Source organism: Macaca nemestrina, chromosome 16, assembly GCF_043159975.1.
Source record: "Macaca nemestrina isolate mMacNem1 chromosome 16, mMacNem.hap1, whole genome shotgun sequence".
Taxonomy (NCBI): Eukaryota; Metazoa; Chordata; class Mammalia; order Primates; family Cercopithecidae; genus Macaca; species Macaca nemestrina.
Genome location: NC_092140.1, coordinates 46,749,820 through 46,776,285, shown reverse-complemented (window position 1 = coordinate 46,776,285; position 26,466 = coordinate 46,749,820).

Genomic DNA, 26,466 nt, shown 5'->3' with positions numbered 1-26,466 from the left:
TTAAGTAAATTTATATCGAGGTTCCCAAATTGCCAAATCAAAAAATAAAATATCTCTGGAGTTTATTTGTAAAGACCTAGAGGAATATGTCTGTACAAAATATGTTACAATTTATTTTTCCAAAGTACAAGTTAAAAATTGAAGAAATAAATCTCTTTTCTAGCCTTTAGTGACAAATATTCTATCTTTATGGAAGGCACAGGGAAACTGCAAATCAACAATTGGTCCTGAACTTGACCATTTCTGTCCAGTCTTATTTTCAGAAAAGATAAGATTCCTTAATGTGTATATTAGCACTTTTATGTTTTATGGTAACATGCAATATATTCAGTATAAAACTCAAATATATATTATACCTTTATCATTTCTACAATGAGAGTAGTTAAAAATAACTTAACCCACCCACAAATTTTCCGACAAAATATGGTTGCTCTAGATTCTGTTATACACCTGGGACTCAGTTGGAATATTCATCAGCTGAGAAAATTAAAACTACGATTACTTCAAATAGAAGTTCTAATAAAGCATCTATAATGTCCTTAAAGCATCTATAATGTCCTTCAAATATGTGGTTATAAACAAGCTTGAAAAAAATGTAATTTATGTAGTTAGTTGCTAAGATGTGTTTTATTCCGGTTACCACAGCTCAGTAACTTACTTTAATTCCTCCAAAGAATACAGAGCACATGTATATTGTATTTTAAAGATTTTGGGTCAACTGAATTGCTCCTGAAAACTAGCAAATTAAATTGCAATAACAACCTGAAAATGAGCAAAAACTTGTTGAATTAGGTTAAATATGCATTCAGAGCAAAACAAGAATCCTAAAGAAATATTGAATACAAGAAAAATTAGTTTGTAACGATACAGTATTTAGCTCTATAGAGTGTCGTTTTAAGAGTTAAAAATAGAGCTAACGTAATTCTAACTATGGTAAACACTGCCATCTAGAGGGCTTTTATTGTAATGCAGAGCAAAACGAAAATGCCTGAAAGTGGGAAATGTACAGGCCTGTACTGTAGTTTTTTTTTTTTTTTTTTAATAGATTTCTCAAATCTGACAAAAATTATTTATTTCAAGAAATTAGCTTAACTGCAACAGTAATTCATTAAGGAATTATTTACTATGATTTACAGTATCAATACTAATACATTGTCAAAAAATTTATTTGAAATATTTTTATTAATCATAAGTTGTTACACTTGTAGGTAATTTTGATATTATAAAAAAACTAATTATAAGATATATAGTCATATTCTTGTGAAAGATAAATAAGAGTCAATAGCTAGAAAAACTAGAAATACAATCATGTTAATATATATATAATGAATATTTCTTTCAGAAAAGCAACTAAATTACCTGTACTATTATTATTATTTCTTCCTATCTTTCCTCTTTTGATGTGAATACTTTTCAGTCCTGTTACCTTAACTTCCATAATGTGCTGATTTCCAAGGTGGTGACTGGGCCTCTGTGGGTTTACTCAGGACCTACAAAGGTGTTAAAAGAGAGGTACCTTGCTATGTTTGTTTCCTGTTTAAATAGAAATACTAGCACATAGACAGTTTCCATTGTCAAAAATCAGTGAATAGGAAAAAACATATTTTTTTTCTACGACAAATTTTCCAGGGACCAGTAGTATCTATTTTTAAGTTAAGTGAATATTAGACACATTTATAGTAAAAAATTAAAGAAATGTTGCCTAATCAAATTTATTTTTACATGCTCCCTAGATTTCAGTTAGTGAAATTTGTGAAACAGTCTACTTCTTATGAATTGTAACAAATGTTATATGTATTTGCAGTTTTTTTTAGATGACTAGGATTTTATTTTAGTTTTAGTATCTTTTTATGGTAACCCTGAATGCACTTAAAGAGCTGGAGATGACAAATTTAATTCTGTGCCTAGAAAGAAAAGTAGTGTGTAAATTTCAAATCAATTCAGATAAGACAGATATGTAGCATTAAAATGTAATTCTGTCAATTTGCTATAAAGCTGTGGAGATGCCTATTTAAGGGTGAAATCTATGACAAGTTAAAGTAATTTTTCTTCTCATAATTTGATGTTTTAATTACAATGAATATCCATAAGAATCTGACACCATTTTATTTGATTATAATTTTACATTTATGTGAGTAAGAATTACAGAGTTGATGATAGTGATGGAATTTTGACTAGTATAATCATCATCATATTGAATCTGGTGGTTCAATTGTAAATGATTATTGAGGAGGAAGGAATGAATTAAATCAATATCAATGAACATACCTATAATAACTTCTGTTTTATTAGAGACTTATAGTTTTGTATTTTTATCATACATATATAATATACATGTATAATCACTGTGGAAAATATATAGGAAGAAAATAGAATATAAGAGGAGTCGAAAATGTAAAATATTTAGACATCTCTGAAAACTTCTTAAATTTGATCCTTACTAGCTTTTTTACTAAGAAAACTTTCACGTGTAGAGAAATAGTAAAATCTCTCTAGATTCAACAATTTTAAATAGTTTGTCCAATTTCTTTGATTCCTCTTTCACATATTTGCTCCAACATTTGAAAGTAAAGTATAGATCACATTACCACAAAATCATTCAAAATACATCTCCGAAGAATAAGGATCATTGCCTACATGCCATGCTATTATTAGCCCATTTAAGGAAGTAATAATAATTCCATAAACATCATCTTATATCTACAGTATTTTAAATTTTTAAAAATTTATTTCCAAGAAGTTGATAGACATTTATGGTGTTTTTCTTCTTCTAAATCCAATCTAGTCTGATCACATTGCCTTTGTTTTCTCCTTAGTTTCTTAGTTTAAAACCGTTCCCTCCATTTTCTTCCCCATGACTTTGAATTTCTGATAAGTTTAGAAAAGTTGTGGGGTAGACTCTTTCACAATCTGGATTTCCATAATTGCTTCTTCTTAGGATATTAACTTGATTCTCTGTGACCTGTATCTTTGTCAACTGGAAATTAGATCTTAAGCAGTGCTAGCCAATAAAAATACCATTTGCGGCTGGGGGCCGTGGCTCACGCCTGTATTCTCAGCACTTTGGAAAGCTGAGGTAGGAGGATCACCTGAGGTCAGGAGTTTGAGACCAGCCTGGCCAACCTGGTATAACCTTGTCTCTACTAAAAATACAAAAAATTAGCCGGGCGTGGTGGCGGGCGCCTGTAATCCCCGCTACCCAGGAGGCTGAGGCAGGCGAGTCGCTGGGAGGCAGGGGTCGCTGTGAGTTGAGATGGTCCCATTGCACTCCAGCCTGGGTGACAAGAGCGAAAATGCTCAAAGAAGAAAAAAAAATTATTTGCATCACTTACATAATTTTAAATATTTTAATAGCCACTTTCCAAAAATAAGGTGAAAAACTATTTTAATAATATATTTAATCCAATCCAATATATCAAAAATACATCATTTAATAATATATAGCTAATATAAAAATTTGATATGTTTAACCTTCTTTTTTAAAAGTACTATATTTACAAAATGTGATGTGTATTTTACCCTCATAGCACATTTTAATTTGCACTAGTCACAAATCATATGACTACCATGTTGCCTATCACAAGACAAGGTCTTAATTAGATTACAACGGAATATTCTGGGTGATATTAGTTCATAGGTGAGGTTGTATTCTTCATATTCAATTACACCAAGGGACTCGTAATGCCAGATTGTTTCACTGTTCATGATATGATGTATGGTCATTTTATTAAGGAAATAACTGCAATTCCTTGTATTGTAGAGGACTTTTCCACCTTTCAATGAATAAATGATTTGTGGGGTGCTGCATTGATTCCAAATATTCTGTCACTGCACAAACGGGCACCAATTAATTCTGACATCCATTGATGACCTTCATATGAGCCCCAAATTAATTATGTGTATTAATATTAATTAATATTATGTGTGCCAAAATAAAGATTTTCTAATCCTATTTTTCCTTCTCTAGTTTTATTTTTTGAGACAGGATCTTGCTGTGTCCCCAAGGCTGGCATGTAGTGGTGCGATCATAGCTCACTGAACTCCTAGGCTCAAGCGATTCTCTCACCTCAGCCTCCAGCGTATCTGGGACTACAGGCATGCACCACCATTCCTGGCTAATGTTTTTTTAGCTTTTTTTTTTTTTTTTTTTTTTTTTTGGGAAGGCATCTCCCTATGTTGCCCAGGCTGGTGTTGAACTCCTGGCCTCGAGCGATCTTCCCACCTCGCCTCCCAAAGTGCTGGGATTACAGGTATGGGCCATAGCACTGGCTTCCTTATTTTACTAGAGATCACTCTTTGGTAGAGAAAATCTTTCCTCTTTCTCTTTTTCTCTTACCCTTGCTTTTTAGAAAATTCCCAAACAACCAGATTTTTAAATTCCCGATACTCCTTTCTATTTTCTGAGGGTTTCTTTTCCATATTATCCTTTTTCTTGAATGCAAATTTTTCTCAAATTATTCTGAGTGTACTAGGTAGTTTTTGGTTTGGTTTAATTTTGAACTCACTTTATGAACATGGTCCAGGCTCAGGATAGAGGGAGCCAGGATCCAGAACTCATGCCTAGGAGGAGAGCCAATCCCTGGTCAGGAATACCCATTAAGGAAGGGACTTCTGTATTGTCAGACTGAAATTTCAGGTTGCTCTCATACACATCAGCTAGCATAACCTAAAGTCACATATAGTCTTTCTTACTCTCCAAGTTGTGAGTCTTGGATTATTCTAGGTTTACTCCCAAACTTCCTACACTCTGAGCTATAGTTTGCTTTGTCTGAATATATGCTTCCTTTGTTTTTTGATACTCTAAATTAATTGAAGCTTCGGATCTGCTTATTGACTTTTGCACTCTTAACTCTTGTGGCTTTTGTTTTACTGTCATCCCTTTACTGTCATTGCGAGAGGGTTTTTTTTGAAAGAGTTAAAACAAACATGAAATCGTTCTTCTACCTGAGAAAATAAGTTTTATATGTGCACAGAGACATGCACAGCCACATATATAATCTGAATAAATATATCCCAGAAACAGATGGGTGTGGTGGCTCATGCATGTAATCCCAGCACTTTGGGGGGCCGAGGTGGGTGGATCACCTGAGCTCAGGAGTTTGAGACCAGCCTGGCCAACATGGTGAAACTCTGTCTCTATTAAAAATACAAAAAAAAAAAAAAAATAGCTGGTTGTGGTGCAGTGCACCTGTAATTCCAGCTACTTGGGAGGCTGAGACATGAGAATCGCTTGAACCCAGGAGGCAGAAGTTGCAGTGAGCCAAGACTACCCCATTACACTCCAGCCTGGGTAACAAGAATGAAATTCTGTTTCAAAAAAAAAAAAAAAAATCCAGAAATGAGTTGCTTCAATTACACTAAAATGAATACAGCATCACCTGTGCTGGTTGCCCTTGGAACAGCCTCCAGTCATCTGATTATTTCTCCCTTAAGATGATAAATTCAACATACAATTTTCTTTTTTTTTTCATGTAGAACGTGTGGACCAGAGAAAACACTTTAAAATCTCACCTCTCATTGCTCTGTCAGCTCTTTGCTCTCTCCCCCCAGCACCCCATTCCCTCAGATGAAAAGTAATATTCAGCTTGTTGTTAATGGCAGGAAAATATTCCTCAGTCATAGTGTAGGAGATTAGAGACAGTTTTCCTTGCTTTGCTGTCCAGCAGGAATTAATTCTTAAAAGAAAGACCACCACCTTGTAATTGAGCTAGTGAATTCACTTCAAGGTAAGTTTCTATGTTTGCAAAGCCATTTAAGGAAGAGCCTCAAGAAAAGGAATCTCTGTGGCTCCATTTCAGTTGCTAGGGCTTTTGCTCTGTGCTGAAAAGTCTATGATCATTGCTCTTATATGCAAAGACAAACTTGAAGAAAAGAGAGCAACAGAAACAAATTAAACAAACAGATGCTTCCCACCCCAGGGTCAAAAGTGTCAGGGAGGGAGTTAGGTTTCTGCTGAAGGGGTGATGTTCCTTCTAAGTTCAGCCCTGCCATGTTAGAGGCAGCCCACTCAGTCCTAAATCAGTATTTCCTTTAGTAAATTGGGAGTACAGCTCACTGGGAGCTGAGTCTGCAACCAATCTGAGAGTCATCTTCAATGACAGGGTGAGGTCTCAGCATGACCTCCCATGGAGCCCCAGCCTCCTCTGATGTTTCTGCCTCTACTTACCCAATCCTATGTGTGTGCTGGTTTTTCTTTCAGTTTCCCACATGTTCTGAAACCTGTGAGGAATTCCAGCCAGCTTGGCAGACACCCTGAACCACCCTCGCCTGATGTTGGGGTCTCTTCTCGTTCCTACTCCACCTTTTTGGAGTCAGTCTTAACACACAGAAACAGAGGAGTCAAATACTGTCTCTGGCCTGATTTTGAGAAACAATGCCATCGAAGAAATAAACAAATAATTATTTTACTTGACTGATAATGTCTCCTGCATGTTTTGATTTGGACTTGAATTCATCAGTTTGCCTTGGATATTAACATGTGTACTGCTTACCCTCTTCATACCTATTTATACTTCTGTACTTCCTGGAGAATGATTTCTTTTCTTTTTTTTTTTTTTTCCAGATAATGTCTCACTCTGTGACCCAGGCTGGAGTGCGGTGGCGCTATCTTGGCTCACTGCAACTTCCATCTTTGGGTTCAAGCCATTCTCCTGCCTCAACTTCCCCAGTAGCTAGGACTACAGGCACGCACCACCACACTTGGCTAATATTTGTATTTTTAGTAGAGACAGAGTTTTGCCATGTTGACCAGGCTGGTCTCAAACTCCTGACCTCAGGTGATCCACCTGCCTTGGCCTCCCAAGGTGCTGGGATTACATGGATGAGCCACCATGCCCGGCCAGAATCATTACTACAGTCAGACTGAACTTCAGGTGTGTGTGCTGTCTGCTGTCCGAGATGCCTGCCAGACATACCTTCAATTTCCTTCCATCTTTTTCCTTCTTTCCTCTTTCCTCTCTTCTTCATAAATATTTAAAAAAAAAAAAATTGATTGGGATTTCCAATGCGCTGTATGTCTATGCACCCCACTGCTCCAGATTCATATAATGAAATCCTAACCCCAAGATGGTGGTGTTAGGAGGTAGGGCTTTGGAGAGGTGATTGGATCATGAAGGCAGAGCCTTCGTGAATGGAATTACTTATTATAAAAGAGACATCAGAGAGCTCCCTTGTCTTTTATGCCATGTGATGTTACAGCAAAAAGACTGCCATCCTTGGGGAAACAAGCCCCCCCATCCATTAAATGTGCCAGTGCCTTGATTTTGAACTTCCCAGCCCTCAAAACTGTGAGAAATAAATGGCTGTTGTTGATTAGCCACTCAATCTGTGGGAGTTTGTTATAGCAGCCCAAACGAACTAAGAGTTGCCGTGGTTTTCCAGTTCATTTTAGGGCATTATCATTTGGCATTTAAATTTACTGCACAGATATTTCTCGGATTCCTTGCCTTTTAATTCAAGGGGTTCTTTCCCTTTAATTTTATCACTTAAGAAAGATAAATTTTTATACTTTAGACAAACAGCAAAGCTAAAAGTCCATAGTGCATTGTAGACAAGCTCACTCGCAATTTGAAGAGTTGTCACCAGCCTGCTCTGATGCCTAGCACTGATGTTTTTCTTAGGTTTCAGGATTAGGTCCCAATTCAAGACACATGTGACATTGCCATACAGTAGCCAGCAGCTGTATAAGCCACACTCTTGCAACACAAAATTAGAAACTTAATACAACTCTGTTGAGTATAGTAAAATGAATGCATACATTGATCAAGTTTCCAGCATTCTATTAACCTTTTATGAGGTAAAAATCACCCAGCATAAGCATGGTTTTTCTCTAAAAGTCCTTTTAAAGTTATGGAAAAAGAACCCAGGAAATTATGTATACTTGAAAAAAATGTAATTTAAAAATATGCTTATTACTAAGACTTTGTAGTTTAAGACATGTACAGAGGAATTGCCGAGTATCATTTCATTCTTAAAAATATTCGCATTGGATAATTACATTGATTCTGCTGTTTTCCAATTTTCACTAATTTTGTTTTTAAGGTATTTTTATTTTTTATATTGTAAAATGTTGTCAGTGTGAGTTATATTTGCTGTTTGCAACTCTAATAATTTGTATGACTCCAATAAATTCACTTGCCACTTTGTTTTTAATTTATATTATATGCCTATTTAAATTCAAACCCCTAATAACTTGCTTTCAATGGCTGAAAATTAGTGAATATTTTCTCCACATAACTCAAGCGTGTTGTGAACATTTTAACAAATCCAGGTTACTAACATGATTACTTAATTTAGTATGATATGAAAAGAATTGTTGCCTTTTCATGTTAGTGATTAAATCTCACTTTTAATTTAATCTTTTAATATTCTTTTTCTCCTCCAAAATGAGATATTCATATATGAAAATGTTTTTCACAGTTGCTATATCTTCTTAAATTATAAAATCTATATGAACTCCTTAGGGAAAAAGAAAAAATGTAGAGAGTGGAGTGTCTCCTCTCATTCTCTTTTCCATATAATCCACTTCACCTGCCAACAGATTGGTGTATAATAATGCTGGACTCTCCCAGGCTCTCCTCTTCTCCACCCCACACTTGAACACACATAAATGTGCATATAGATATTCATAGGTATTTTAAGTGGACAACTTTGTATGGAAATGCTTAGAATCCAATTTTACCAATATTGGTGGGGACATTGTGTAAAACTTTATTTGTAAATTGTATCTCAGAAATGTCGGGAAATTTTTTAGAAGAAATTCATTCTCATGTACTTTAATTTTTTCTAAAAATCCATGTTGTGTTGACCATCGCAATACATATATCTTTGTTCCCTTTGTCTCTTAGGGGATAAACATCTAGCACAGTGATTGTTAGGCCGAAGGGAAGGCATATGATATATTGATAAACACTTCGAAATTGCCTTCCAGATAGATACCAATTTAGAGATGTACTACTAGTGTACACTCAAATCTTTGCTAACATTGAGTATGATCAACCTTTCTTAATTTTTATGTCTCATGGGCAAAATTTTTTTAACTTTTTATTTATTTGATCATTACAGATTCATAAATAATGCATATTATTATTTATATTTCTTTTGGTAGTTGCCATTTTTTCTATATGTTTATATATGTTTAACTGAAATATAGAAAATAATTTATTTTAAATAGTATTATTATCTGATAATGCAACTATTTTTGTCTCTTATTTCCTTTTCATCTTTGATATATCTTTGTAATAGCTTAAATTTATATACAACCAAATAAAAATTGTGTTTTCTTCTAATCCTGAGTTTCAACTTATAGCTACAAGAGCCTTATGCATCCCAAGATCATTTTTAAAAAAAATCTACTAGTTAAGCAGGTTACAGGCTTTTAAACATATTTGTATTCATTTTCTTTCATCTTTATTGAACATGGCATTAATAAAATCCAAATTTTAAACTTGTATGTCTTAGCAAGGAATGTTCTTCATACATTTTTACCAGAAACAAACTTTCCAAATTATTAGACATTTTCAAAAAAACTGATATTGCATCCAAGTCAAATTTATATAACATGCCACATACTGAGAATCCAGAACAAATAACGTAATATTTCCATCCTCTGAAGGATAAAGTAGGTAATGAGAGAGAAGAAAAGCCTTCTTTAAAATGGTAATTTCTATGTCTTCTAGTTGTATTTCCCATAAAGTATTCTTCAGCACTCATCAGAGGATAAACATCTAGAGAAATGGGTTCTATTGTCAAATACATTTGGAATTTTATATATATATATATATATATAAGTTTTATAAAATATAAAATATGAGCTTTAAATACTATTTCATATGGTAATATGTTTTATTAAGTACCAAAACCACAAAAAACAAAGTATGTTTCCCAAATTTATTTATTGATGGAGCATTTTTACAAAGAGGCGGCAACTAAAAATAGTGTTTCAAAAAATAATACCCATACTATATTTTAATATATAATTAGCATGTTTCATGTATGTGTATATATGCATGCATGTGTGTACATTACGTATGTGTGTGTTTGTATGTTCATGTATGTCTTTATATTAAACTGATTATGCTCTAATCTGGGAAATCATTACTTTCTACACTACTAGGCTCCAGCAATGGAAAAGTTCAACACATGCTTTAATATTCATCTCAAATGCATTAATTTGAGAGAAACAAAAATTGAGTTCCAAAAGCTTGGATTTCAGAGCTAAGCTGTAGAAGTCCGCAGGGTCTTCCATGTGAGAACAAGTGGAAGAATCACTCAAAAGTCTACGCCAAGCCAGGCGCGGTGACTCACACCTCTAATCTCAGCACTTTGGAGGCTAAGTGGAGTGGATCACTTGAGTCCAGGAGTTTGAGGGCGGCCTGAACAACATAGCGAGACCTCATCTCTACAAAAAATGAAAAATTAATTAGCTGAGTGTGATGATGTGGACCTGTAGTTCCAGCTACTCAGGAAGCTGAGGCAGGAAGATCACTTGAACCAAGGAGGTTGAGGTTGCTGTAAGCTATGATTGCATCAAACCCTGTCTTAAAAAAAAAAAAAAAAAAAAAAAAAAATTCGACGCCAGCTTCAAGTGATTAATCACCCCTTCTCCCCAGCACCAGGCAGCTGGGCGGAAGCTGAGCAGGTAATCAGTCTTTCACTATTTGAGTGAATACCATGCATAACCCCACAGCCAAGGAACTACTTTATCTGCTGCTTTGTCCAGAAATATAACTTGTTTTTTATAGTAGCTTGTCTTCGCCTAAAAGTTCGGTGGGTTTGATGACCTTTGAGTCTGAATCTTTGTTCAGCCTATCTGAACTACCCCACCTGACCAGCCTTTCCTTTTCAATGATGCAGAGCACTCATAAACAGCTCTGTGTACCTAGAGGGACAGAAGGGCTGGGAAATGCACAGGAGTCCAGCACTTGCACTGTGTATACGCATTTCTGTGCCCATGAATGGCGGTCCAGATTAACTCAGTACTTTCAGCTGAGCAAGAATTATGGATTCTTCCTTTCGATGTTTGATCCAAAGGTAGTCTTCTAATCCCCACTGTATTGTATCAAATTGTGATATATAGTGATAAGATTAGAAAGCAGATAGGGATAAAATTTGTCAATTAAAAGTACCTCAGTGTTCTTATTTAAGAATGGACATTTTACTTAATCACTTCAAATTTCAACTCTATAGCAGCTGTTTCTCTCCCACTCTAAGCTTGCATTTTTTTCCTGCAATCCTATTTTCCCTTTCTTCATTTCTTTAACTCTTCCATGGCAAGGAACCCTCAACTAAGGCATCCCTTCATCCAGAAAGCCTTCAGTCTACTCCAAGAACCATTCTCTTTTTCCCCACTAGTTTCTTTGGTCACACATATCCTATCATCGTTCTGTCTTCTATCTCACTGAATGGCCTCTATACATATTTATCAATATATAATATCCATTTTCTTTGATGCAGTAAATGAAGTTCTCAAGGATATGGAGAAGGTCGTGCATTTTCTTCTTTTCTTTTTGAATTCTCTGTGGTTCCCATCATAGTCCTGGTTACCCAACAGGCACTAAGTAATTACGTGGTTGACAAATGATTTTGTGAATAATATAAACACTCCGAAATATTCTCACAGCAAACTTGAAGACTTAATAGAAAATGGAACCAATGATTAAGACCTGTTCAGTCATTCATATTACTTTTCTGATTTCAGCCTTTCTTAACAGTTTCATCTACTTCTAACCTCAACTCAAAATCACAATGATAACCACTGTCCTTATTCCAATTGTTTCTTCCCATGCCTGTGAAGAAAATGGTAAAGTAACGAGGTCTCAGAATGACATGAGAGCTCTAAGGTCTGTAATTCTTCAAACTGGCAGGGCCACCATCACTTCGTTTCCCTATTTTTAACCTTTATTTGCCTATTTTCACCCTGAGTAGTTTCCCTATTTTTAACCTTTATTTTCCTATTTTCACCCTGAGTAATCTCCTTCTCACTGGAAATATTAAGCGACACTTTTCAGAAAGTTATTAAGCCATAGGTGAAATTGTCCTGATTCCTAGCAAAATTTATCAAGTCAATAATTGTTAATTTAATGTAATGTGTGATGCAAAGGTGCTAGGACTTAGCTATGCTGAATGTAGTTAATTCAATATCATGCTTTGTATTTTGAAGAAGCTGCTTTTGGTCATCATATTTCATTCTCCATGATGCAAATCAACTTTTAAAACAAACCTAATTGTAGGTTTTTATTTTCTTTTTGCTGTGCCCTTTCTAAAACTATAAGGATTCATAAGGTCAGGGACAAACACAAGTTTAGAACAAATTGTTGGGCACATATAAAAGCACCTGCTATTTGGGAGACTGGTACAGGAAGATCGCTTGAGGCCAGGTGTTCAGGTTCAGCCTGGGAATCATTACAAGATCCTGTCTCTAAAACAAAAACAGAACCATACACATATACAAAAAAAAAAAAAAAAGAAAATAATAATAAGGCAAGCCTGTGGTCAAGTTCCAATAGCATCTTCTCAAAGAGACCTTTCTTTACATGGCTTCTCACTCTCTCCATCCTTGGGAAAAACAATTCACCATTGAACACAATAGCGACTACTTACTGAATGCCTGGTATATGCGAAATACTCTACTAAGTACTTTACAAATGTCATCTCTCAGGTAATCCTCTTCCCAGTTCTAGGAACTTACATCTTCATTTTACATATGAGCAATCATATTTAGAGAGGTTAAATGATATGACAGATTCATGCAGTTTGTTTGTGACACAGCAGGAATTTAATGTTCTCTTCAAAGCTTAGTCTATTTCTCTAAAACAGACTGCCTTGCCAATCTGTAGATATCAACTCAATATATTGTACTTAGTTTACTTGTTAAATTAGCTCTAAGTTTTTAGTTTTAATTTTTTTTAGTGTAGTTATTCCATTTAGAAAATGTTTAAAATCGTGTAGACTGTGCTTAAGATATATATATTTATTACTTTATAAGGCTTGTCAGCAGCTGTACAAACCAAAATACTACATAAAAAGAACACAGTTCTGAATACTGATAGTTAAATAGTTTTTTGTTTACTAGTTTTGATTTTTACATGTACTTTAATGACTTCTTTGTTCTTTATATATATTCATTGTCTCTTATTCAAATATGGTATCCTGTGATGATATAGCATAAGTAGATTAAAAGTATGTTGAAGTGTTTACTATAGTTTGTTTAATGATAATTCAGCAAATATTTAATCTTTGGATAGTGATATTCTTGCCTCACTTCTGTGACTCTCATTCCAACAAATTATTTTAATTTCACCGGTAATATCTTTCATGCTGGTCAACTTAATTTTATGGGTCCTTTCTTTAACTTTAAATGTAAATGTAATATTCCTAGAAGTTGAGAGAAAACCTCTGTGTAAGAATCTTTTACAAGCATTTACATTCTTAACTAAGCATATATATCAGTTGATAATATAAGTTAGCATATTTAACTTGGAAATTTCAAATATTTAAATTTTTTTGCCTTTAGGCTTTCTTCAAGTGTAAGACATTGCAACTCAAAAGTATATATTTTTGGAAGCGACTCATCATCATCCCAGAAAAAACTGCGGAGACTTTGTATATTTAAAGGAGAAAATTCCAAACTATTTTTGCCTTGAATAATCTTTGCAGAAAAATGATTTTTAGTGCCTTTGGCAAATTGTCACTGGCAAACAACCCTACTTCTCAACTTCAAAAAAATTTGAAATTTACCAACCTTAAAAGTCTTTTTCTAGGACTGTGTCCATCACTGTTATGGGGCAACACAGGTACCTGTACAAAAGCACAAATCACATCCACTTTCAATTATAGAGTCTTATCTCTAATTTCTAGAAAGGATGGTGAATTTCAGAATCATTATGAAACAACAATACTAGAAGAAGGCGAAGAACCACTACAAATTACATTTGCAATAGTTATTAACTGCTCCTGGACATTACTTCCTTTTTATAAAGCAAATCAAATCCAGTTCTGGAACCTCAAGTTCTCACTCAATGAGAACCTCAAAGACACACATGCATGGGTTAACCCCAACTGGGACTACTGTGTTCTATGAAAAGTGGAGAAAAGTGTGCAGGTTGGAAAAATGCCTCTGGGTCATCATCCATTGTGGTGGATATTTTTTCAGTCACCATGTAAAATATATATCTATTTGATAACTGTGATTAAAAAAAAAAAGCTCTGAAAAGCCAGTATTTTAACGTATCATTAGAGATTACTAAATAGGCAATCACCAAGAATTTGGAGAAAAAAATGCAAGGGTAAAATTATGAAAATCTAATACCGTACAATTAACAAATAATTCCTTTAAGAATACTAATTATACTTATCCTGAGAGGAGCAAATGAGTTAAGTCTCATTAGCATAAATATTTATTTTTGTTAGGATGCAATAAAAGGTAGGGTTAGGGGACATTTATAGAACTGTATATATTATGGAAAAGAAAGCACAACTTTTGTATGTAGAAATCACTTTGGTTAATTATTAGAATTTTGGTTTGGTTGTTGTTCATTTACTTGTTTTTAGGAACAGGGAGACAATTAGACCTACAGCATTGCAGTATCTTTGAAAAAAACAGTGTTGAAAAACCAAAGGATTAGGGGAAATAAGGAAACAATTGGTTATGAATACAAAATTAAACTAAAGTCAATGAACATAGATGAGAATTAAATAGATGGCTTGAAAGCTGTGAACAAAAGAGTTTCTAAAAATTGCTTATGAGACCATAATCATTTACTTATCTTAATAATAAGATTATTATTTATTATCTTATTATTAGAAATAATAACATTTCTAAAGTGATTAGTAAGCCTGCTCGATTTTTAGGTGTCATTAAATCTTCAGAAGAATGAAATGACAGAATGAGTAGCAAAATCTAAAGATTATCATAGGAGATTATATGGAGGGAAGAGAAGTATATGAACTTCACAGTAGATAAAATAAATACCTGTACTAGATATAAGAAAATGAGTTCAGTTTTAATTTGATTCTTTATAAGTCATTCTTATTCCAGGATAAAAGTGCCATTATGTGCTTTGCTTTAAATATATCAACACAATACACTTGGATATTTGAAAATCCTAGATGGAGAGTAGTGAACACAAAACTACAATATTATTCTACACCTGTACAAAATAATGATACCCTCAGACTTGAGATATGCATTTCTGGAAACTGCACCTCAGGCAAGAAATTACCACATTGAGAAAATCCATAACAATGCAATACAATTATTAAAGCAGCAGCCCCCAACTGGTCAATAGATGATGCTCTAAGCATCCCTGAATCACTGCACACAAGGCCATAACTTCAGGACTTTGATTATGGAGCAAACTTCCCTGTGGCCCTTTTTGAAAATTCATAGTATTCCCCACTAGAAACCTAATGTATTAGAGTATCCTGCAGTGTGGACTTAGCTTAGATATCTGTATTTTATAAAGTCCCCCACAGAAGATAATCACAGGATATAAATGACTAATCTATTGCTTACTAGTAGTTCTTGTTACAGTTTGAACAAGTGGAGTGAGAACATCATAATCAGCACCTTAGTCCTGCTCTCCCTTCTCTTCATAGGCATACAAAAATTATTAGACCAGTGAGGACCAGGGCCCTGCCTAGTGTAGTGTGTGTGTGTGTGTGTGTGTGTGTGTGTGTGTGCATGCATGTTTGTGCATGTGTTTTCAACTCCTAAATAGTTAGCATTACCACAAACTAATTTTCAAAATGTATTTCTTAAATGAATAAATTACTAAAGACTTCTTTGAGCTAAACAATATATTAGGTCCTTGTGCATTATACCTTGCACTTTTTAAAGCAATTCTAAAAGGCATGTGATATAATTCCTAGGTTAGGGTAAAGATGATCAGAATCCACCTTTCAGTTGTGTGAAGTCACACAGCTCGTGAGTGTGTGCCCCACCAGCATCAGATCACTGATCTTCCCTCTACACAAGGGATCCCAAGGCTTCAAAAAAGCAAGTCCTCTCATTGCGAAAGCTTGAAGTCTCATGAATTATGGAGGTGAAAGCATTTCTATGTAAGTAATGATTTTAAAAAATAAATTAGGATTCTTCAACCTGGAGAAATAAAAATGAAGAAGAAATATTATAAACTCCATAAATTCAAAAATATTATGAGAGGCTGGACATGAAAATTTTCAGTAATCCGAGAATGTTTGAAGAGGCTGTCCCCAGAAACTCACAAAAGATACTTTTTAGAACTAATAAAAGATACTTCTACTTTATAGAGTTAGTTGTAAAACTTTGGGACTTAAAACCCTGAAAATGCTTCGTTTTGAAGATCTACATGAATCTGAAGAGGATAGTGAAAATTCCATAGGTGGAAAACCCATAATAAATTGAAGGGAAACTAGGACTCGAAGGCAGATGTGGGTCTAAAATATGATTTGTATTAATGAAGTATCTCAATATCTCAATATTTTAAGTGGAGTCCAATTTCTTTGAAGTTCCAGAACTCCCAATTCTCTGCCTCCTATCTACTTAAAAAAAAACAAAAACAAAACAAAAAAAACCTGAAGTTTATCACAGTTGCTGTTCAAGTAGAAAAGCTAAACCAATGCTGTAGTTCCATGTGAGTAAAAATGTATATTATACTAATGCTGGAATGAATGCTTAATTATAAGCTGAAGTTATTAATAAAATTATATTAATAAATTAATGCAATCTACATCTTACTGAACTTTTTAAAAGACAAGGCTACGAATATACATATTTTTTGCAGTGAGTTTTATGATAACAGGATAGGATTTTAACCAAATAATTACCCTTAACCTGGAGAAATTTTGCACCCCAAGGGACATTTGACGAGTTCCAAAGACATTTTTGATTGTGACAACTGGGGTGTAAGGTATAACTTATCTGGTGGATAGAGGCCAAGAGACACTGCTTAATATCCTACAATGCATGAAATGGCACTTACAGCAACGAATTATCTGGTCCTGTAGTAGGTAGGATTCTAAGGTGTCTCTGAATATTTACAACCCCTTCCCAGTGTTTACACCATGCATAATCCCTGAATTGTGAATATAATGAGATTTCATGTCTATGATTGTTGTGGCACAGCTGAGTTTAAGGTAGGGAGATAAACAGGTATGAGCCCTTTAAAAGAGGACAGTCTTCTCCTGATTGTCACCAAACAGGAAATGAGAGAGAATCAGAGCGTGGGAGGGATTCAACACAAGGGAGGTCCTTGTGGGGATTTAAGGAACCATTGATCAGGGATCTGAGAGGAGCCTCTAGGAGCCAAGAGCAGTCATTGGCTGACAGCCAGCAAGGAAGCAGAGACTTCAATTTTACAACCACAAGAAACTGAATTCTGCCCATAACAGGAATAGGCTCAGAGAGGACCTTGAGCCACTAGATAAGAATGCAGTCCAAGCCAGTGCAAAGATCTTGGCCACACCACCTTGAGCTATAAGCTAAGAAACAGGTGTCTAAAGTCATAAAATTTGATTTGTTATGCTGCAGTCTAAAACACATACAGGCCCAATGTGTTCATAGTGCCAAGTTTGAGAAACCCTGGCTAAAGCATTCTGGTCTAGCACTTCTCAAATTGCTATTAAAGGGATGTTACTAGGTAGTTTTCAAAGAAACAATGAACAAAAACCTTCCCCCGAGGATAAACATTTGTTTAACTCAGGTCAAGTTAAAGATGTCTTATTACTGTGGGACATTTTAGAAACTTTAATATCCTGGTTATGTTATGGAGCTACAGGAGAGGAGTTGATTATAAACCAATTCCAAAACTCATTTGAATAAAGATCTGGTGTTATGGGAAAATGGATTACTGTCTTTTGATTCCAAAATCAATTAATATCTTTTGATTTGATTAGGCTCAAATTTAGTCAAATGTACAACAAAACAAACAAAAAAAAGAAATTGATTTCATGGCTCATCTTCCTAATTTCAAACTAAATCAAATATACCAAAAAAAATGTATACCCTTTATAATTTAGACTATTACCACGATGACAACAATGTTTTTTTGTTTGTTTGCTTGTTTTGAGACAGGGTCTCTCTCTGTCACCCAGGCTGGGGTACAGTGGTGCAGTCATAGCTTACTGTGACCTGTGAACTCCTGAGCTCAAGTGATCCTCCTGCCTTAGCTTCCCGAGTAGCTGAGATGACAGGTGTGCACCACAAAGCCCATCTAATATGTTACATATATTTTGTAGAGATGAGGTCTTGCTGTGTTGCCCAGGCTGGTCTTGAACTTCTGGACTCAAGAGATCCTCCCACCTCAGCCTCCCAAAGTGTCAGGATTATAGTTGTGAATCATCATGCCTGGCAACAATGATGCTTCTTGATCTTTTATTATTACAGAGGTCTTCAAATAGTGTACAGCATATCTGGAAGTTCAAATCTGCAAAGATACTGTATGTATATTTCAATTATTTGTGCAGGAGAGATGCAAGGACTGAGTGAAATGCATGTTAGACATTACATCACATTCTACTTTTACTAGCTCTGCTATTTTCTTCCATCCACAATTGTCTTCTGGTCACTTTTAAAGCATCTCCATAGACCTGGAGGAAACTTTATTTTCTCTTTTTCTTGCAACACCCACAGATTATCATTCTGTTAATAACGCTAGCACGTGGAGACGGGGATGGGGGTGTGGTAAAGGGATCTTCTGTCTTTCTTCAGACTTCCCTAGTGTGCACTATCTTTCTGTGAGTTTCAAAATGCCCTCATCCATATTTTCTACTGTGGTTTAGACACTCGCTTTGTCTGCACTGATATCTGTGATTGCTACAAACTACTGGACACCATTTCTGTCTGTTTTTATTTCCAGGTTCCACATTGCTTGCAGTAGTATCAGTTTCTCCCAGTACAGTATCCACCCCAATATGTGGCTCTACTTTGAACGATAGCCAACCTTTAATATATATTACACTACAGATAGTAACCAGTCACTGCTGATGAGATTCAAACTATGAGAAGGCATTTTTTGAAGAATGACAATAGCCCTAGCAATACTTTAAGGGAAAACAATTAAATCTCCACCAAAAAAAGGTTTCAACTATCTGTTAGTTAAATAGCTACTATGTCTGACTTAGTATATAATATTTATATTAACAATATCAATGCCCTATATTGGTTTTCCACTAAATACAGCTAACATATTTAACTATTATTATTCCAAAATGATTATTTTTAGCTTACCTCAAAACCATTTTAGAGAAGGATTGTTTATATCTGTTTTATGCAGAGAACAACTTTAACATGTAGTATAATCGATTCTCTAGATTAGAAATCATTTTTATTCTATGCATTACTTGCTGGTGATTAATTTTCATGTGATCAGAATGAGCCTGCTATTTAAATACTGAATTACACCTACTAAATTGAGAATAATTGCCTTCTACCTGGCATTAAAGGACTTCCATAACAGTCCCAACCGGCCTTTACAATCTCATCCCCCATTATCACCCTACACAGGTGGCATACTCTAGCCAAAATAAATTTGTCACCATTTTATACTCTTGTTATACTCACTAAAACATTTACGTTTATTGCTCTTTTACTCACAAAGACTTTGATTGAGGATATCCTAAGTTGTGTTACAGCAACAGATAGTTCCAAAATTGAAGTGACATAACCCACCAAGTGTCTATTTCTTGCAAATACTTTATGATTAATGCAGGTCATGGAGGGGTAGAGGGGTCATGGGATTACTGTGATTCACAAGATATCTTGTGATAGGCTGACAGAGACTGCAAATTTAATTTCTTCACATTTATTTAGAAGTAAAATGGAAAAAATAATGTCTACTTTTGCAAGTCTGTCATGAAGATTAAATATGGAAAACACTGTTCGGATACACCAAAGATAACATTCCTTCTCTCTTTCTCCATTGACTACCTGTAAGAAACAAATTTCACCTCCCATTTGGACTATAGTTATGTTTTTGCCCGCTAAATGTTAAGTGCTTGAGGACAACGCATATGTCTTCTTCATTCTTGTATCTGCTTAATCGTCCAGATGTTTCCAGTAGACTTTTAGTAATACTTGTTGAATATAGAGAACTCATAATTCTCCAATACTGGAATGGCTCTCTAAGTGTTCTCTGCAATCCTTGCTCTGTATTTAATCTGAAATAGAAATAGAAATAAAATACTGAATGTTTTATTTTTAAAGAGTCATATAAGATAAATGCATAACTAATTTTAGCTTTAAATTTTTCCTCCTACAAACCTTTATGAAAGTTTATAAACTGAGAAACTTTTTTCCAAGAAGTATGGATCCCAGCATATAGTAGTAGCTTAATGCATATTTATGAATGAAGTCTGATTCACTTGCAGAGAAACTATACACATCCAGAGATATTAATTATACATCTGTAAAATATAAATTAATATAGGCTTTTGTCAAGATATTTTTCTCTGAGTATCCTAAAAGAAATATTTCGTGATCTTGAAGTTAACAATCTTAAGCCACATATGTTTTGATGTAATTTAGTAATGTTAGGATTTTTATACTTTTTCTTGATATTTAATAGACACTTTTATAAGTCAGAAAAGAAATGTTAGAAAGTCATACTTCTACAAATGCTATTTTCAGTCTTTGCATGGCTTATTGAAGTGTCTGGCTTATGGAATGCATTTGGGTTCCATTCCTTACTCTATCAATGACTACATAATTCAAACATAAAAATATGAAAATGCTTACTTGTTCAGATACAGGTGTCTCATAACATGTAAGAAAAAATTTGTATAAAATCTGTAAGTTCTTTGAAATGCAAAGTATAAGCTATTATTGCTCTACTATTGTTTTAACAAATTAGTTTCCTTCATCAATAGTCATGTATAGAACTGGATTAATACAAGTAGACACACACTTAAATAGAAGGAATATATTATCAATAAGGTTATTTTGTCTAGAAACACAATGAAAGATTCTCAACTACATGGGAATTTTACACACATACTATTATTCAAGTGTGTTGGGAGAAAAATCTTACTCTACTAAATACATTCAGCAACATTTTAGGATGAGATACATGTTTTGAGAATACATTCATATCTGAAATATGCATTTTTCTTATAAATTCCTTACTTCTTGATATTCTAGGTGTCAACCAATTTTTCACTGGATTTTCAACCCATAAAAAGAAGCTGTAAATTTCAGAAATACGAGAGTGTGATTTCAAGACAAATACATCACAAAAGTATGAATAAGAAAAAAAATGTGTTGTTTCAGCATAGGCAGGTATTCCTGTTAATTTATGGAGCTGTTTGTCCTGCTTGTAAAATTCCATTTTTTATGGAATAGAGAATTATTGCTGCTGTAAGATGTAACAAAATGGCTAAACGCCTGAGGGAAACATAATAAGGACATTTGGGTTAGGAATATAATAATATTCAAAAGATTTCAGTGGGAAGTTAGAAAAATTTATCCCAGTTTTCTTTTAATAAATTGAAGCAGAATGCTAATTTAAAGCTAAATGAATGTAACAATCTGAATGTTGCCATACACACTAATATAATTTCTTTAAAAGATTTGCCAAATGGTCTGTATGTAACAATAATTAAAACCATTAATGAAATTCCATGACTTTTTTTTTTGCCTTGATTATTATATCCATTTGTCTAATTTAGGCTAAATATTAAATATTCCAGTCACTTTAGCGTGCTACATAAAATTAAACAAATAGAGATGGGAATGTTAAGGAAAGAAGATACATACTGTACAGAGCTGGCTGTCCCTAAATATTCATTCTGCCTTTCATTTTTACTAACTGAAACCCAGTTCTGTGTGGTTTAGTGTTGTTCCCAGCTAACCACTTGATTTCCCCAGCTGCTGCCAATCTAGGTGTGGCCTAATGACACATTTCTGGCCAATAAGATGTAAGTAAAACAATGTTGGGCAAGGCACCCAGGAGAGCTGTGCATTCCTGGATTAAAAGAGACAGATTTAGCTGCCATTCCCTTTACTTCCCCTTTCCACTTTTATCTTGTGGAATGTCTTTGTGATGCATAGGAGTGCAGATGCCATGTTGCAATTGAGGATAAAAGTCACATTTCAAAGATTGCAGGCCCCATAGGTAGATGGTGCCTGAAGCATCAAAGACATCTTAAGGCCACTGCCATAGTACTGGGTTTCTTATTATATGGAGAAAATAAATCACTTTTGCAATCTTGTTGTATTTTTTTTCCCCTTATACAAGTGTTGAACACAAGAAAAAGGAAAGGGAAGAGGAAGAGGAGAGATGACAGTAAATCTATGTCGTTTAGAAAGACGAAATGGGAGATTTTAAAGTAGGCAAATAAATATAAGTCCTATCTTCAGTCTTCAAAAATGACTTCAAGAGTTCTAGTTATAACATAATCACTTTCTGCATTCTAGGCGTTACCAGAAAGGGGGTCTCGATCCAGACCATAAGAGAGCATTCCTGGATATTGTGCAAGAAAGAATTCAGGGTTAGTCCACAGAGTAAAGTGAAAGCAAGTTTTTTAGGAAAGTAAAGGAATAGAAGAATGGCTACTCCATAGACAGAGCAGGCCCAAGGGCCGCTGGTTGCCCATTATTATGTTGTTGTTGTTGTTTTCTTAATATGCTAAACAAGGGGTGGATTATTCATGCCCTCCTCCACCCAACCTTTTTAGGGCATATAAGGTAACTCCCTAACGTTGCCATGGCATTTGTAACCTGTCCTGGTGCTGGTGGGAGTGTAGCAGTGAGGACGACCAGAGGTCACTTTCATCGCCATCTTGGTTTTGGTGGAATTTGGCTGGATTCTTTACTGCAAACTGTTTTATCAGCAAGCTCTTTATGAACTGTATTTTGTGCTGACCTCTTATCTCATCCTATGACTTAGAATACCTTAACCATCTGGGAATGCAACCCAGTAGGTTTCAGACTCATTTTACCCAGTTCTTATTTGAGATGAAGTTGCTCTGGCGTAACTGCCTCTGACATAGGCAGGAAGTAAAACAAGAGAAAAGGGGAAAAGAGCATGTGAAATTGAGTCAGCCCTCTGTTAAGAAGTGCTCTTAGAATCCTAAACCACCAATGTGGATTTGAACACAAGAGTCCCATGTCTACCACCGTTTGTAAGGAGATTGAAGAATATGTTTCCTTACCTGGGTACATTGATGCTACTCTATCATTGTAATATTAATCTTATAAAATGAGATGGGTATCTTTTTTTTCTTACTAGTATTCTCTGGAAAATTTGGGGCAATTTCTTACTTTCATCGATTTAGCTGTTTTTCAATATGTATTTCACACTTTCAGACTATGATGTAAGGTTTACTATCATCAAACTGCAAACTCAAATTAGGGCTGGATCAGCGATCCTGAATTCTTGAAGGGAAAGTTGTCCTGTTTTTGTCTCAAGAATCCTGGCCAAGACAGATTCATGTATGTTCTCTCCCTCTCTCAATTGAACTTTCTTAGTTTACACTTTCACTGAGGGTGAAACTCTTTCAGTTTCTCAGTCATTTTAGGTAATTCTTTTTGTGGTAGTCTTAATTGTAAGTCTCCATCTTACTTTTCTCCATTCATGTCTTTTAAAAACACCAGACTTTGGTTACTTTGATGTCTTTAAAACATGTATATAAATTATCTGATGTTCCTCTTCGGTAGCAGATTCATGAGCAAAACAAATGTTAAGTCCCTGAGTTCTAGTATAGTTTGTTTTGCAGCTATGGTAACAGGAAAACTCAGGGAGATTGCCACTACCTTGTCTGTATGGTTCCTCATCCTAATTTTCTGTTTCTTCATTTGTGAAGAAGGAAGACTTTTGTTTTCACAAGAGCATTTTTTTTTTCTTGAGACAGAGTCTCGCTCTGTCCACCAGACTGGAGTGTAGTAGTACGATCTTGGCTCACTGCAACTTCTGCCTCTCTGGTTCAAGCAATTCTCCTACCTCAGCTTCCTGAGTAGCTGGGATTACAGGCACCCACCACTATGCCCGGCTAATTTTCGTATTTTTAGTAGAGACAGGGTTTTGCCATATTGGCCAGGCTGGACTCGAACTCCTGACCTCAGGTGATCTGCCCACTTTGGCCTCCCAAAATGCTGGGATTACAGGGGTGAGCCATCACACCTGGCCCACAGGAGCATTTTCGTTGAAAAATAAAAATAATTTAGGGAGTAATATGTAACCTTATAATTTTATTTCAAAAAATATCTTATTTAAAAGCTTGAAAATCAACAGCATGATAAGGAGCAATGCAAGCTATTGGGGGTCTAGTATGTGTGTTTTGTGTTCAGGATATACATTTTCAGCTACTGATACTATTTCAATAATGATTATAGTCATTTCAGTTTCTCTTTAACTTTCTCAGTTTTGTTAAGCAGGATTCAAGAAATTGCTCACTTGTCAAAAATTTGGATTTTATGACCTTCATACTTTTAATTTTTATGTACAATCACATCTCCCTTTAATTATGTCTTTTGTGTTTTTCTTGATTAATACTCAGTGATATTTGTTTTATTCAACTTTATAAATAGACTTGGCATTTTGTTCTTCTCTATTAAAACTTTCAAAAAATCTTTCTTATATCTTCTCTCTACAACTTCAAAAATTTACTCTGACATTTATATTCCTTTCAAAGTTCCAGATGATTTTCAGCTTTTATCCTCATTGAAAAAACAAATCAAATATTTTAAACCATTTAAACCATTATAGAATAGATAGTTGTTGTGAGAAATTAGGAAAATGAATTCTTTTTTTTTTTTAGAAGCTTAAGACGTACTCTTAGGAGTGAGATGCTGAAATAGAGTGGCAGTAGAGGTCATTCAATGGAGAAAAATTTTTTAAATCGTAGATTGATGGTTATCTAAATAGAAATGCATATTTTCAGTCTAATGGCAGGAGTTGGGATAACAACGAAGGAGACTTTAGTTTAATTGAACTCCTGAATGAATAGGAGCAAATGACCCATCAAGATATATTAATGATAAACAAGGGGGAGAGAGTATACATTTGAGGAAAGGAGAGTGTTTTATATGAGGGAGAAAAAAAAAAGATCAAGCTTTGAAAAACATGGCTAGAAGAATGGGTCATGGCTCTGCCTCCAGACTTCATGGACAATAATGTGAGGTGAGAGAAGGACCAGTGTCCAATAACGGAGAGAAATACAAATTTCAGTGTGGAAACAAATAAAAGTTTCTACAAATAGATGATAAATACAGTGAACTGTTTTGGAAATGCAGCGAAGTTGGATTGTACAATGTGGTAGAAGGAATAGAACTCTGTATATTAATAAAGTCATGAAAGCAATGGGTAAGTAGAATATGCTATCTTCAGGAACTGTGGCTATGAGAGATATAGATGGAATCAGCCTATGGATATTAAATGCCACACTAGATGGCTGAATTAAATCAGTGGAATGTCTGTGGCTGTGACTGAGGGGGTAGCTTGAATTGGCATGTGGCATTGCCTCAGTAGGAGCTGTATAGTCTAAGTGGAAGAGTGGCGAGTGGCTTATTCTTCTTCCTGTATTCAGGGCTCACCAGGGTGTTGGTTGCTTCTACTGCTGCTTGAGCCTAGCCTTGCTGAGACAATCTACTATTGAGACAAAGTCTCAGTGGTGCTACAAAGGTACAGTGTTCTTGAGTGTGATGTTTCCACTGAAGAGTATAAAGGTTGTATCTGCCAAGTGGGACTTCACGTTCATGAGTATTTCCTCAAGACAGAGTAAAAGTTATATTAAATTGTTAGATTAAAATAGAGAGGTCCAGAATGAATTGGTAGTAAGTAATTTAATCTGGTAATCACAGAATGCAAGTATTTTAAGCTGCATTAGTCTTAGGTTGGGTTGGTTGACATTCTTTCTCTTTGCTTTGAAAGGCAGGGATGAGGTCTTTTTAACGTCCTGCTTTTTCTCTCCCCATTTCTTTGCTCTCTTCCCTCTGGCAAGGACAGTGGAATAGTAGCAGTCTTATGTGATGTATCAGACAAGAACACCTTCTTCCCTGGTAATCCTTATAGCTTGGTATTCTCTTCAGCTGGCTTCGTGGCTATTCCACTGTACTTTTTCAACATTAATATTCCCATTCTATCCCTTAAATTACCCACGAAGAATGATATCAAAGTTATTTCCAGTACATTTTCATTTAAGGATAATGATCATTAATGACTACAAAGATGAGATTTCCTCAGCTCAGAAAGCCTGAATATAGCTAAAGAAGATGAGCAGGGATGGATATTAATGATAAATATAGAAGATTAGCTTCTTTATTGGGGTAGAAAAAGATATTTAGATTGCTAAGTTGTAATGAAAATTAAAACCTATAGTTCCTAAATAGTTCTAGACCAACCATTACTTATAAACAGGCTATTCCTATATCACTTATACAAAATCTTTGTCAGTCTTGCCACTAATTGCAACTTACATGTTGGAAACAGCCCTAAATCTCCTGACATTTTCATGTCAGTGTCTTCTTTTGCATAGCACACACCCTGGCCCCTA